This window comes from Petromyzon marinus, chromosome 28, assembly GCF_048934315.1.
Source record: "Petromyzon marinus isolate PM22_M1 ecotype Great Lakes invasive population chromosome 28, UKy_Petmar_22M1.pri1.0, whole genome shotgun sequence".
NCBI classification, from domain to species: domain Eukaryota; kingdom Metazoa; phylum Chordata; class Hyperoartia; order Petromyzontiformes; family Petromyzontidae; genus Petromyzon; species Petromyzon marinus.
Window position 1 is genome coordinate 12,542,387 of NC_133694.1, and position 14,843 is coordinate 12,557,229.

The 14,843-nt window shown below is 53.1% G+C and overlaps 1 protein-coding gene across 1 annotated transcript in view; it reads right to left on the bottom strand.

Annotated features, from left to right (window-relative positions):
• The window catches only part of LOC116947032 (activated CDC42 kinase 1-like), a 323,232-nt gene extending 308,955 nt beyond the window's left edge, over window positions 1-14,277 (bottom strand). Inside the window, exon 1 of the mRNA XM_076070334.1 lies at window positions 14,170-14,277. The gene's annotated coding sequence lies outside the window, so the exon portion shown is untranslated. The remainder of the gene's footprint in view (window positions 1-14,169) is intronic.
• Between the last annotated feature and the right edge of the window lie 566 nt (window positions 14,278-14,843).

A 14,843-nucleotide genomic window follows, 5' to 3' on the forward strand; every position in this document is an offset into this window, starting at 1 on the left:
CAATGGGGAGATACTGAATATCTACTCACGGCGTCAATGGAGTTCGACTACCGCCGCTCGACTCGCGTTAGCGCGCGGTCACAACAGGGGCAGCCGACGTAGGGCACAGGATGAGAATTGCAAGGCAGAAAACCATTCAAAGCAGATTGGATATCAAAAGTCATTTGAATGAGCCCGGGGCAGAAGAAAGAGGAAGAGGCTCCAATGCAAATGAGAGGTCGGGTGAGAGACCCGTGGGATTTGGTGGCGAGTCAGGGAAAGTTCCAGGAAGGAATGGGGAAAGAGGACTAAAAAGGGAGCGGAGACATTGGGGTGTGTGTGGGGCGGCGCCTGAACGGAGTGATCCACGACATCGTTCACGCGCTCGGCGCCCGCAGACGGAATCAAGTCCAAGTTCGAGACGGACCCGGGCTGGAACACCTGGGCTACTTATTTACAATTGCGAGTCCGACACTCGAGCCACGGCATGAGCGAGGCAGCTTACACCACGGAGATTGTGGGGGCACTGTGCAAGGGCGTTGTGTGTGAGTGCAGCTGAGTAAATTCGCGTTGCCAAATGCAAAAACAACAACAACAACAATGTGAGCGTACGCGCTGGACATGAAGCCTGTCCAGGAGGCCCAGCTAGGGATGAATATTAAACTAAACTATATTTTATTTTACCAGGTAACGTCCACTGAACTATATAGATCTTTTTTAGAAGCGACCTGGCCACAGATTGAGAGCTCAACAAAGTGGCTTATCGTGTAGAAATGTATTGCAGACAAATACTCTAAACACATGATGTTGATCATAAATGTGGAGGGAAAACCCGGAGGGCCCGGAGAAAAATCCACGCGACCACGGGGAGAGAGACAGAGACACGAAAATCCAAATATACGGCAGGCGTCGGGGTCGAACCCACCAACCTCATCTCTCTTGGGGGCCCTGAAGGATGTACATTCCACATTCCTATGGCGGCACCAGTATCTCTATATGACGACAACCGCTTTTAACTATTGACCGACAGCGACGCTGCCAGTCACGTGATGTAACAGCGCGTTCACAAATCTTAGCCCTCGCAGCCCGCGGCCGAGTCAAACCAAGTGAAAATTCACGTGAACGCTTTTTTAATATTTCCATGAAGTTATCTGGCGACGCCCGAGAGGACGTCCGCCACGCAGATGGCGCAATCAAAGCTCTCGCGTTTCCGGTGCTAGAGTGGATTGACGCATCGCGGGGGCCGTGAGAGGTGGCCTCGGTCTGGGGAGGGCCTTCATCCGGCAGTGGATTGATCACGGCCCATGGCGATGACAAATTGGTGATGAACAAAGGCGGTGGTCACCGCATCGTGCGCTTTCAAGACGCGCTTCTGTGGCCGTCCGGTTGTGCTTCCTTTCGATATTGGAAAGCCACTGGGAGCTGGGCACTTTTAAATCATCTCGATTGCCGAACTAATTTCTCGGCACAGAGATGCGGCGATTAAGTGGGCCCGTGGATTCCAGAAAGATGACAACATTGCGTGCCTGTGGCCTTCATCCAACAGTTGATAGATCATGGCTGATGACGATAATTATATTAGGAAGCCACTGGAGCTATGCACTAAATCTAGATTAAAAAAAATGAATTTCTTTCTAAATTATTTTTGTCTTTCGTTTGTTGTCTTTCCCCCGCACCTCCGATTCGCGTGGTTGGCTATGTACGGTGCGAAATAAGTTCAACATGCATACATTCGCATGGTGGCTGCTTGGCATGGAAATGTCAGTGCGCGATATAAGCCAAGCACGATGATTTGTTTGATGGGTTGTTTTCATCCACTTGCCGTCCGGTTCCGGCGGCATCAGCGTGCTTTGCCTGCCGGTTAGCCCGATATTATTCATGTGCTGTTCATTCGCCTCCAGGAGACTGTGGCGAAAGAAGTTCAACATTCATACACACATACGGACCGTCATGAGCACACGAGAGCCTGGTGCTATCACCAGTGAGGAGGGCAAACCCTGGCGCTCACCGACGCTGGCTCCAGGCACCACCAGCACACGCATTGAGGTCACTGTGGACCGGCCACCCGCACGCCCATCTCAACAAATCTAGATTTTTGAGAGCACTTTCAATCCTAATTCAGCAGCCTCTGTGCACGTCACCTAACACAGGCAGGCACTCTATTTAAAGGCTCTCGCGACGCTGCATTTACCACTCGGAGCCTCGCCTATTTAAAGAACAAGAGTGGAGGAGGAGGGCGGAGGGAAAAGCACAATCGTCATTGCGCAATTACATTTGTGCACACGAGGAAACGGGGTGGCGCGGCGGACGTGTCAGATCGACGATTTCTGGCCCGCGAATGCAGACAGACGCAGACGCTTTGTGCGAGCGGGCGAGAGTGGAACAAAGAGGGGTTTGGGGGAACAGTTAGACGGAGAAGCGCTCCGACGGTTCTGCGCGTATTGTTGTCACAGCTTTCACGTGCCCGCGGCTCGGAGATTTCAATAAAACGTCGCTCGGTTGCACATTGGGCGACTGCTCGCAATGCACACGCGCACGCTCTGCGAGCGCGGCCGTGTCAGAATCTGAATATTTATGCAGGACTGGAGGAATTCGATGAGCTATACAACTCTCTTTTCACAGATGTCCAGTAAGGGGGCAGGTCAGAACGTTACAACAACAAATAATAAAAAAAAACACGATGGAAGTGAAAATTATAGGCGATGTTAACAAATCACTGGAAAACTAAATACAAATAAAAATAAACTCCTTTTTGATATCACTGGGTAAAGCCCACTGAGAAATTCGCTTATTTTACAGAAGCGACCTGGACACAATTGATCGCTCAACGGATTGGCTTATCATCATGTGGAAATGTTTTGCAGCAAAATACTCTACACGCATATTTGTAAATGGACCCGAAGAAAAATCCACGCGACCACGGGGAGAAAATGCAAACTCTAAATATACAGCAGCAGCAGGCGTCAGGGCCGGAATCGAAGCCACGACTTCCTGTATACCAGGCGAGGGAGTTAACATCTCCCCACCACGGCGTCTTTAACACGGCGCCACGAGTCCGATTCCCGGCCATGCTAACATCGGTGATAATAGTTTGATGCAAAGATGCACTTAAGCAAAATTTGTGTTGCAAGTGAAAGCTGCAGCTCTGGTGCAAACTCGTTAATCCGCGCCACAATGCCAGAATCATCCGTGCTGTGGACGAGCCCTTGCTTACAATAATAATAATAACACAGGGCATCTTCCCGTTCTATCATTGGTTGCTCCTCATCCGTCGTGAGTCAGCACGGTTGGCTACGTACGATGGGGAAGAAGTTCAACGTACAACGTGACCCCGAAACGCATTGGCAAGCGAACCGATTACTTTGAGAAGCATTGATAGCAACAGACGATCTAATCTATCCAACCTCTTCATTCGGAATTCCACATTCGCGGACAACACGTACGGCCATAAAATTGGAGGTGTGAAGATGTTCAACCACCAAATATATAGAGCTATTGCAAGGCATCAAGTCTGCATTAACCACACGTACTTGTGGCAAAACACGCAAACAAACATGCTCTGATAATATACGCATTGTCCTTGAAAAGCGTACAGCACAAAGACAATTGCCAGAGAGGGTAAAACCTATTCATATTTTTTCATAATTTTTGATACCGGCAAAAAGGTCCCATAGATAAGGGGCGGTCCATATATTACATCACGCGATTTTGGACGATTTTTGACCCCCCCCCCCCCCCCCTCGTCACACGGCGTGATAAGAAGTCAGACCCCCCTCAAATATGACATCACAAAGCTCTGCCCCCCCCGAAAACCATATTTCCAACTGGAAAATAAAACATGCTTCAAATCGCTTTAAACTATTGTCATTGTAGTGCGTATTTAATGTGGCGCTGCACTCTGATGTTGTAGGAGAAAACATTTTTTGAAAAGTATATTTAATTAAATAGAACGTGTTGTCTATATTTATTTAAAGTTGCGCATTTTGATGTAACCTCACATTTCTCAACCCCCCCCCCCCAGGTGCGTGACGTCATTTATGGACGGCTCCTAAGACGCACGGCCCGATAAACCCGAGACGTCGCGCGCGCGTTTTGCATTGTCCGGGTGCGTGAGTTTCTCGTGACCGTCTGCTCCGGCGAATCGAGAGTCGATTCTTATTTCCATTTAGCAGGGAGGCCACAGCCACTTCGCGCTGCGGCGCCTCCTCGGTGCACCCCTCCGCAGCGACGCGAGACGGAGCCACGAGGACCTCGCCGCTCGCCACCGCAATATTCATTGCGTCCACCACCATGGGGGGGAGCCTCGCGGACAGATGGCAAGCAAATCACACCGGTCTACAATTATTTTCGACCTCGCCTGCTTCAGAGATGAATTGTGCCGTTTGTTACGGATTTTGACGTGCTGAATTAAAATATGACATTTAAAACCACTGATTGGTTACTGTTCCCAAGAAATTTAAGGGTTTTTTTTACATTGTACGTCTACCTCTATTATGTAGGTAGTAAAGTGTTACTCATAGCTTGTAAATAATTATTCGAAGCACCTTTGTCCGCAGAGAGCTGGCTGCACGTTGACCTCAGCAGGATGTGAACTCGCGGCCTATGAATTCCGGCTGGATTGCTTAACGTGGCATCGCCGAGGGTTCTAAAGGCCCCGTCCACGGGCGGCCCGCATTCGGTGAGCCGTGCGCGTGCAGGTGTGAGGATGACGGACACGCAAAATAACTCATCGTACTCATCTTCCACGGAGCACTGCCTTGCTCTGATGATGATGATGATGATGAGGACGATGATGATCATGACCGTGCAGGTCTATTTATGGAACTGGCAGAATGTTGGCTACGCACGGTGTGAAAGAAGTTCAACACACGCTACGTACATACAACATCCAGGGCAGTGGAGAGACCGACATTTCAATGGTCGCGAAGCATCCTGCGCGTTATTTTCCCAACCGAAGCAGAGCGGGGTGTTCGGGGACCCGGCTGACGCGGAGACGGACGGCTTCGAACCTCGGAGCGCGCGGAGCGGAGGTTCTCACTCCGGCTCAGATCCTCAACTCCGCCAGTGACTCGAGCGACGATAGCCGCTCGGCACCCTTCACGATCGCTGCGCACCCCCGGAATAGCCGATAGGCTAAACACGAAAACCATCTTCAGCACGGCAGTAATATTTAATAAGTAAATAAAAATCTACGAGTTTAAGGGATTGTGATAAACGGTACGACGTGGCCGGTCCGTAAGAGAGAGATGTATGCGTGTCTGTCTGTTGAACTTCTTTCGCACCGCACGTAGCCAAAGGTGTTAATCGGAGGTGAGGGAAATATACAGCAGCCAAACGCTTGATGTTGATTCTAAAATGTGGAGGGAAAAACCAGAGGACTTGGAAAAAAATCCACTCGACCATGGGGAGAGAGACACGCAAACTGCAAATAGATGGTGACAGCTTTAGGAGGGAGGCATTCATCCAGTAGTAGATTGAGCATGGCTGATGATGATGCCAAGTACAGAAATGTATCTTGATGCAAATGCTTCCCAGTTGCTCCGCACAAAAACAGGCGCATGGGGCCGATGCAGAACGCAAAGATGCAACAGCCAACAACAACAACAGTAAGAGCCTTGTATGATTGCCTCCCATCTGTGAACGCCCATCTCCCTTTTCCCCGACAGCCTCCCATCATCTCCGTCTCTCGAGAGGAAGCGACGGCGGTGGTTGTGGTGGTTGTGGTGGTTGTTGTGATAGTTGTGGTGGTTGTTGTGGTGGTTTTGATGGTTGTGGTTGTTCTCCTGGCCGCAGGCCTTTGCCTGGGCAATGCCAACGGGGTGCGGTGGAGTTGTACTTTTTTTAAATTCTACAAACTCACCCTGAGCTGCACGGCCACGTGCTGAGCAGACGAGTCGGTGGTCAGTGCAGGCGCCGCCTGAACACGACAATGATGGCGATGACAAAGACAATGATGACAATGACGACGAAGATGACAATCACGACGACGATGATGATGACAATGAAAATTACGAAGATGACAATGACGACCATGGTGACAATGACGACAATGGCAATGACGATGAGGACAATGACGATAACAATGACAATGATGATGGCAATGATGATGATGACAATGACGTCGATGATGACAATCACGATGACAATGATGACAATGATGACGACGATGATGACAATGACGACGACGATGACAATGACGACGACAATGACGACGACAATGATGATGATGATGACAATGATGATGATGACGACGACAATGACGTCAATGATGACAATCATTATGACAATGATGACAATGACGACGACGATGACAATGACGGTGCCTGAGCTTAACGTGTGGATCGTGGGAGGTGATGAAATGTGGCACTCGTCCTGCGACAAGTTCTTCCATCAAACTTGCCACCCTCTATTACCAGGCTACCCACCTCCCCCCCCCCACTCCCTCCCCTGGCCGTGTGGAGAGCCACAATCCGCATATTCCTCCACTATCTCGACAAGCGACCGATCTCAAACAAAGTCGCGGTGCTGCACGCGTGCAGCCACTCACAACCACACCACAGCTCCTGACACATCAGCTCATAAAGTGTCTCCGTGCTCTTGCTAGCGTGAGCTAGAGTTCATTTTGTGTTGCATTGGCGACTTTGTCCTGGTGGTGTCGATTCCATATTACAATGTTGAAGGACGAATGGGGAGGGGCAGGTGGGCATTGTAATGCTGAAATGGGGGTGAAGTGTTGTATGGATTAAAAACAAAGTTGTATGAATTGCGTTGCCACTCGGTGGTGTGGTGCGGTTGGCACAGGCCACGTGGTGGGGGAATTATCTCCGCCCCCCCCCCCACCCTTTTCATAGCCCGGCACCTAGGCACCCTCCATCCCATGGGTCCTCCGGTGCAGTTGCACCGCCTGCACACTCGATAGCTACGCCACTGGTTCCACTGCATATATACACACAGCGGATTCATTGAGTGAAGAGAGAACGGTGAACTTTCCAGAGAGTGTTCGTTTGGGGTTAATAAGACTTCGTCTCCACATTGACCCTCGACTCAAACACCTCTCTCACACATTGCCATGCAGCTCACGAGCATCCAAACGCCGGCAGCACAGGCGCCTCGCTGTCGAGTCTGGGGGCACAACGGCGCCATCGCCTCGACGACCACGTGGCACTTCATTCAGAGGTCCAAGCAGACTTCACCACGTGACGCTTCATTCAGAGGTCCAAGCAGACTTCACCACGTGACGCTTCATTCAGAGGTCCAAGCAGACTTCACCACGTGACTCTTCATTCAGAGCTCCAAGCAGACTTCACCACGTGACGCTTCCTTCAGAGCTCCAAGCAGACTTCACCACGTGACTCTTCATTCAGAGCTCCAAGCAGACTTCACCACGTGACCTTTCATTCAGAGCTCCAAGCAGACTTCACCACGTGACGCTTCATTCAGAGATCCAAGCAGACTTCACCACGTGACGCTTCATTCAGAGGTCCAAGCAGACTTCACCACGTGACCTTTCATTCAGAGCTCCAAGCAGATTTCACCACGTGACGCTTCATTCAGAGGTCCAAGCAGACTTCACCACGTGACCTTTCATTCAGAGCTCCAAGCAGACTTCACCACGTGACCTTTCATTCAGAGGTCCAAGCAGACTTCACCACGTGACGCTCCCTTCAGAGATCGAAGCAGACTTCACCACGTGATGCTTCCTTCAGAGATCCAAGCAGACTTCACCACGTGACGCTTCATTCAGAGGTCCAAGCAGACTTCACCACGTGACGCTTCCTTCAGAGGTCCAAGCAGACTTCACCACGTGACGCTTCATTCAGAGATCCAAGCAGACTTCACCACGTGACGCTTCATTCAGAGCTCCAAGCAGACTTGACCACGTGACGCTTCATTCAGAGCTCCAAGCAGACTTGACCACGTGACGCTTCCTTCAGAGGTTCCAGTGGATGGAAGCCCAAAAAAGGTCCCGGGTCTAGGATGTGTGCAGGATGTTCCACAACATTCTGCACCAAAATTTCCATTATGGATGTACATACGCATCATGCACTCTGCCCTGCTACGATATTCACAATGGCTTGGCAATTGTACGACTGTTATATTTGCACCATCACCACCAAACATCACTAACACCATCACCAACATCATCATCATCACTGTCATCATCATCGCCAGATGGCATGCTGCCCAATAATATTCACATCATATGTAACCCAAATACCGATTACAAACATCCCCAATGCTAAAAATGTGCTGGCAAAAATTACTAAATTGGGATTACACTGCAGCAGCGGCCACATCAACCCCCTACCGCGACAACTTGGCAGAACCCTCCCAATAAAGACAATTGATGCTTTCCTGGGTAAACAAGCGAAATAATAATAACCATAAAACACCACCACCACCATCATCTCACTCACGACTGCTCCGAACCCTTCCCACGCTGGTACCACACCGGGCCCGCCCCGCTACCACGCGCGCCCCGAGCCCACTCACTCACTCACTGATTCATTCATTTATTCATTCATTCATCTCCGCACCGCCGCTTTGTTCCCTCTCTCAGCCAGCCGCCGGTGCTACTCCGCCGAGCGGCAACGTTCTCCGCGGCAGCCCCATTTACGTGACTTATTAATGAGCACGACAACCTCCGAATCGTGTTTCGCTCTCTGGAGCGCTCTCGCGCGCGCGCGCGCCCACACACTCCTTCTTGTGTCTCGTCGTGGCCCGCCTCGAGTCATTCACAGCGTGAGTACTCGAGGCGGGACTGAGGGTTCTTTCTCGCTGCTGCTGCTGCTGATCATTAATGATGACGCTCTGGACGTCATCATTTGCATGCCTCTGCGTGTTAAATGCTCGTTAAGGGGCTTCAGGGCCCTGATCAACAAAGACAAAGATATCCCCGTATAGCCCTCACAGACGTTCCGGGGCAAGTGCCGCTAGCGAGTAGCGGCTACGAAGGCCGGAGTAGCACACGGAGGGGGTGGGTGGCCAGCATCGCGCGCGGCCGCCTTTGTCTCTCTCGTGGTGATGATGAATCGACGCGTCGGGGAGCGGTTAGCGCGCCGTGCCACGAACCTGGCAACACGAGTTCAATTCTCGCTCACGGCCACCACCAGTGACGATTGTCTGAACTGGTCCTGGGTGTCCACTAGGTCGACTCAGCCTCAAATTAGTACCTAATTTGTAAATATCGCTATTGGGGAGACAAAGGCGGCCGGGCGTGGTGTTGGCCTCTAATCCCCTCGTGTGCCGTTCTGGACTTCATAGGTGCTACTCACTAACAACACTTGTTCCAACAGTCTGTTACAGGCTATGCGGGGGATCTTTGTCTTATTGTGTTTGTTCGTGTCGGGGTATGGGGAGCGGTAGTGCAACGGTGAGCGCGCTGCGCTCCGAACCCAGTGACCCGAGGTCTCATCGTATTTACATTTATTGTAGCGCTTTGACCAAAGTTCACGGCTAACGCGAGCTACGATTGTCTGTGCCGGTCCTGGGCCTCCACCCCCCCCCCCCCCTACAGTAGGTCGACTCGGCCCTCAAATGAGTACCTGGTGCGGTGTGTAGTAAACATCGCCACTAGGGAAACAAAGGCAGCCGGGCGTGGTGTTGGCCTCCCACCCCCTCGTGTGCCGTTCTGGCCTTCATAGGTGCTCGCTAACAGCACTTCCCCCAACATGCTGTTAAGGCTATACGGGGGATATTCGTCTTTGTTCATGTTGGGTAGTGGGGAGTCGTGGTGCAGTGGCAAGCGCGCTGCGCTACAAACCCAGTAATCCAATTTCGATCCCTGCTCACGACCAACACAAGAGACAATTATTTGAGCCAGTCCTGGGCCTCCCCTGGGTCGACTCAGCCTCAAACGAGTACCTGGTGTGTAAACATCGTTACTGGGGAGACAAAGGCAGCCGGTCCTCGTGCTGGTCACGCACCCCTTCGCGTGCCGTGCCGGCCTTCATAGGTGCTGCTCGCTCACAGCACTTGCCCCAACAGGCTCTTAAGGCTACACGTGTGGATCTTTGTCGTTTTTTTATATGTTGGGTAGTGTACAGGCAGGTCCGTCATTTCGCCTGAGAGCGATGTGAGGAAGCTGCTATTACTGACCAACTATGCATGCACACACACACGCGCCCGCAAGGCCGCATTTGTGTCTCTCCGTGTCACGCTCACACCACGGAGGACTTCTAGAATTACTACCGCTAAACACATACGCCGCATTCATTCCTTAATCCAGCCATTCATTCCTCCTCGAACGCTATTTATCCAGGGTGCACAAGCTGCGCTTGGAATCTTGTGTATACAGGCGTCCAGGTAAGCCATGCATGGCTTACACACACGTACACACATGGCCGTGTGCACGTGTGTGTCACAGCGGTCGTGCAGCGGTAAGCGCGCTGCGCTACGAAGCCGTTCACGGTCAACACCAATGACGATCGTCTGCATTAGTCCTGGGGCTCCCCTAGGTCGACTCAGCCTCAAATGAGTACCTGGTGCGATGTGTAAATAACGTCACTAGGGATACAAAGGCGACCGGGCGTGGTGCTGGCCACCCAGCTCCTCGTGTATCGTTCCGGCCTTCATAGGTGCTCCTCGCTAACAGCACTTGACCTAACGGGTTTGACGAGGGATCTTTGTATTTGTGGAGCGGTGGCGCAGTGGTTAGCGCACTGCGATATGAACCCAAGGCACCCGACTTCGACTCCCGCTCGTGACTAGGGGCATTTATCCTGAACTGGTCCTGGGCCTCGCCTACGTCGATTCAGCCTCAAATGAGTACGTGGTGTGATGTGTAAACATCGCCACTAGAGAGACAAAGGCGGCCGGGCGTGGTGCTGGCCACCCACCTCCTCGTCTTGTTCCGTGCCGGCCTTCACAGGTGCTCCTCGCTAACAGCACTTGCCCCAACAGTCTGTTGAAGGCTACACAGGAAACCTTTGCCTTTGTCAGGGCACTAAGAACCAGGCCAGCGTTTAACACGCATAGGCATGCAAATGATGTCCCGGGCATTATCACTAATGAGCAACACTTAATGGACATTTCACCCAAAGGGGAGGGAGGGAAGGAGAAAAAAAACCTCCCGTTATAAATGATTCTCGTCAATTACAGCGGAAAATCGCCGTTCCTCGCTGACAAATCCTCGCTTACAGATCCTGGCGGCGTGGAAGCGCCGACGACGAAGAGTCGCCGCCATCCCGCAGTCCGCTCACGTCGGCCGCGTCGCGCGCCGCGCCCCCCACCCCCACACCTCGTCTTAGCGCGCGCTCAGAGAGGCGCGCGTGTGTGTGCGTGTGTGTGTGCGTGTGTGTGTGCGAGCGTGTGTGTGTGTGTGCGTGTGTGTGTGTGTGCGCGTGTGTGTGTGTGCGTGCGTGTGTGTGTGTGCGTGTGTGTGTGTGCGCGTGCGTGCGTGTGTGTGTGTGTGCGTGCGTGTGTGTGTGCGTGTGTGTGTGTGTGCGTGTGTGTGTGCGTGTGTGCGCGCACGTGTGTGTGTGCGTGTGTGTGTGTGTGCGTGTGTGTGTGTGTGTGTGCGCGCGTGTGTGTGTGTGTGCGTGTGTGCGTGTGTGCGCGCGTGTGTGTGTGTGTGCGTGTGTGCGTGCGTGTGTGCGTGCGTGTGTGTGCGTACTTGTGTGCGTGTGTGTGCGTGCGTGCGTGTGTGTGCGTTTGTCTGTGTGCACGCGCGTGTGTGCGTGTGTGTGTGCGCGCGTGTGTGCGTGCGTGTGCTGAGCGGTGGTGTAGCGGTTAGCGCGCTGTGCTACAAACCCGGCGAACTGAGTTCAATTCTCGCTCACGACCGACACCAGTGACGATTATCTGAACCGGTCCTGGGACTCCCCGAGGTCGACTAACACTCAAATGAGTACCTGGTGTAGCGGTGTATAAAAACATCGTCACTGGGGAGACAAAGGCTACTGTGCGTGGTTCTGGCCACCCACCCCTCGTGTGCCATGCCGGCCTTGAAAGGTGCTACTCGCTAACAGCACTTGCCCCAACAGTCTGTTAAGGCTACACGGGAGGGGGGGGGGCGAATCTTTGTCTTTGTATCGAGCAAAGCATCCCCCGCATCTTTGAAGGTATCAGATGGTAACGCTGTCGCGTGTTGTGAATAAAGGCATTGGGGGGGAGGGGGTGGCTGAATGGCCGATGCTCGACAGCTGATTGCCCTCACGGCCACCGTAGTGGCCAACGGAGGCCCCGGACCAAACAACAACGACAACAACAACACTAAGAAACCACCAGATTCAGCGTCTGGCTTCGAGGGGACAGGCGTCTATGATGTATTTTCGGCTACCACCCACCCCAACCGCTCCCACTCCTTCCCACCCCCCCCCCCCACTCAGTGTTCCTCCAGAAACCCCACGCAGTCACTCGAGGCTGCCACTGCGGAATGTCCCAACCCCTCGCTTGTCGGGAGCTCCATCGGTAGGTACCCCATGGACATATCCGGAGCACGTGGGAGTCCAGCGGACCGGTTCCTGCCTCCAGCAGTCACCACGAGGGGTGGACTGTCTTTCACGTTGGACAAGAACAACTGTCAGACAACGGACATTGCAACTTCTTCCATTGTATCTGGAGCAGAGGAATTTGCGTCTGGTACAGATACAATTGAATGCTGATCCGTGCCCGGGTGACGATCAGCGGATAGCTCCCGATTGGTCAGCCAGGCTGTGTATGTTGATGATCTAATAATTGCTGCTCACTCTTGAGAAGAAGTTGGGGACTCTTCTGCTGAATCTGGAGTGTGCCACCAAAAGATTGGGGCTGACCATCAACCCCACCGAAAACAAAGCACCTGGCTGGCTATTATATGTCATAAAACACTCCCCCCCCCCCCTCTCAACTCCCCATGAATGATGGGGCAGTTGTGGAGAGAGTGGGGGCGATCTCATACTTGGGCAGTGGCTTATGACCAGCTCCAGTTTGGCAGCAGAGGTTGCACTTTGATTTAGTCAAGCTGTGTTATATTTTCATCAGCTGCGTAACCCGGCCTGTCGCTCCATATACTCTGGGTCTTCTCAGCTACAATTATGCCCTCCCCTCTCTATGCTTGTGAAACGTGGAATCCTTTAAAGAAACATCTATGCCGGCTTGAAACATTTCGGCTGGCCTGCCTATGATCAGTTCTGGGTTTAACCAAACTTTGATTGTGCGAGGAGCTCAGAGATCCTTGAAAGATCTGGACACATTCCCATCAACGAGCTCCTCCAGCAGGCAAGGCGAAGTTAGCTGGGTCATGGAGCCCACATGCCAAGCCACTGAATGCTTAAGCAGCTTCTGTTTGGCCGGATATGGGGGGCTAAACGGGCATGGCACGGGCTGGAGAGAAGATTGGCTTATGCGGTATAGAGGATGTGGAGCTGATTTAACTTAACGATACCAATATCGGCCTCTGTGGAGGAGGCACGTGAAGGACGCTCACAACAACGAGTTGAGCGCCGGGTGGCTAAACGCGGTGAGTTGCTACATTGGGGAATATCCGGGTGAATCTGCCAGTTATTTCAATCAGTTAACTTGCAACACTTAGGTCTGTCCTGTGACCTCCTGCCACCGAGTCGTCGGCACTTCACACGTGGCCTCGAGTTGTGCAGCTCGCCTGCCACAATCGCGGTGGTGGCATCACCGCCACGTCGCGGGCGAACGGCGGCTGATGCTGCACGTTTCCCGTGTGTGTTCACACCCTCGCGCGTGTGTGTACGCTGTGCAGGCACGCGTGATGTGTTGCCGAATGTGCGCACGTGTGCTTGGACAGGTGTGTGCGCCTTTGCATGTGTGTGTGTGGGGAGCGGTGGTGTAGCGGTTAGCGCGCTGCGCTACGAACCCGGCCACCCGGGTTCGATTCCCGCTCATGGCAAACAGCAGTGACGATGATCTGAGCCGGTCCTTGGCTTCCCCTAGGTCGACTCAGACTCAAATGAGTACCTGGTGCGATGTGTAAACATCGCCACTAGGGAGACAAAGGCGGCCAGGGGTGGTGCTGGCCATCCACCCCTTCGTGTGCAGTGCCGGCCTTCGTAGGTGCTCGCTAACAGCACTTTCTCCTGCAGTCGGTTAAGGCTGTACGGGGGGTCTTTGTTTTTGTGCGTGTGTGTGCGTGCGTGTACGTGCGTGTGTGTGCGTACGTGTGCGTGTGTGTACGTTTGTGTGCGTGTGTGTGTGCGCGTGATGAGACCCACACGACGGGGAGGCTGCGGTGCTTCTTACGTCTGCAGAGCGGGCGCGGCGGACTGCGAGGGGAGGAGGTGGAGGAGGGGGCCCAGGGCTGGCGGGCGGCTTCCGGCCACCGGACCCAACACGAGGGAGCGGCCCCAGAGGTCGACTCAGCAGCACGCGGGGTCCGCCCCCATCCCGCGCGTCGCTCCCTCATTCATCTCACGGTGCTGCTGATGCTGCTGCTGCTGCAGATCTTCGCACCTCGACAACAGCAACAGCAGCAGTAGAAGCCGGGTTGCTCTACGCTGCGGGGGAGGGAGTCAGCTGCTCCTGGATTTGCGGGAAACAAGAATGCTGTCACATGACTTATCTTACCATTTGGCAGCCGAGGATGCGAATAAGCTTTCAGACAAAAAACCATCGTGCTCGGGTCTCAGGTGGCTCTGTCTGTGTGTGCGCAGCGGCGGTGTGGCTGTTGAGTGTGCAGGCGGTGCAACTGCACCGGGGTCCACGGGAGGCACATAAACAACGACTGCCGAGATGGGGTTTATTGGATTGGTGAGGGGGTGGGGGGATGCATTTCGCCCATTGCGTCAGGGCCCATGTCAACGAAGCTACGCCACGGCTGGGTGGCATAGAAGGTGGATTCGATGTTTGTGTTGGAGGGCAGAGACACCCAGAATATCACAGATTCTTGGTGAAAATGTTGAGCTGTAATTAAACTG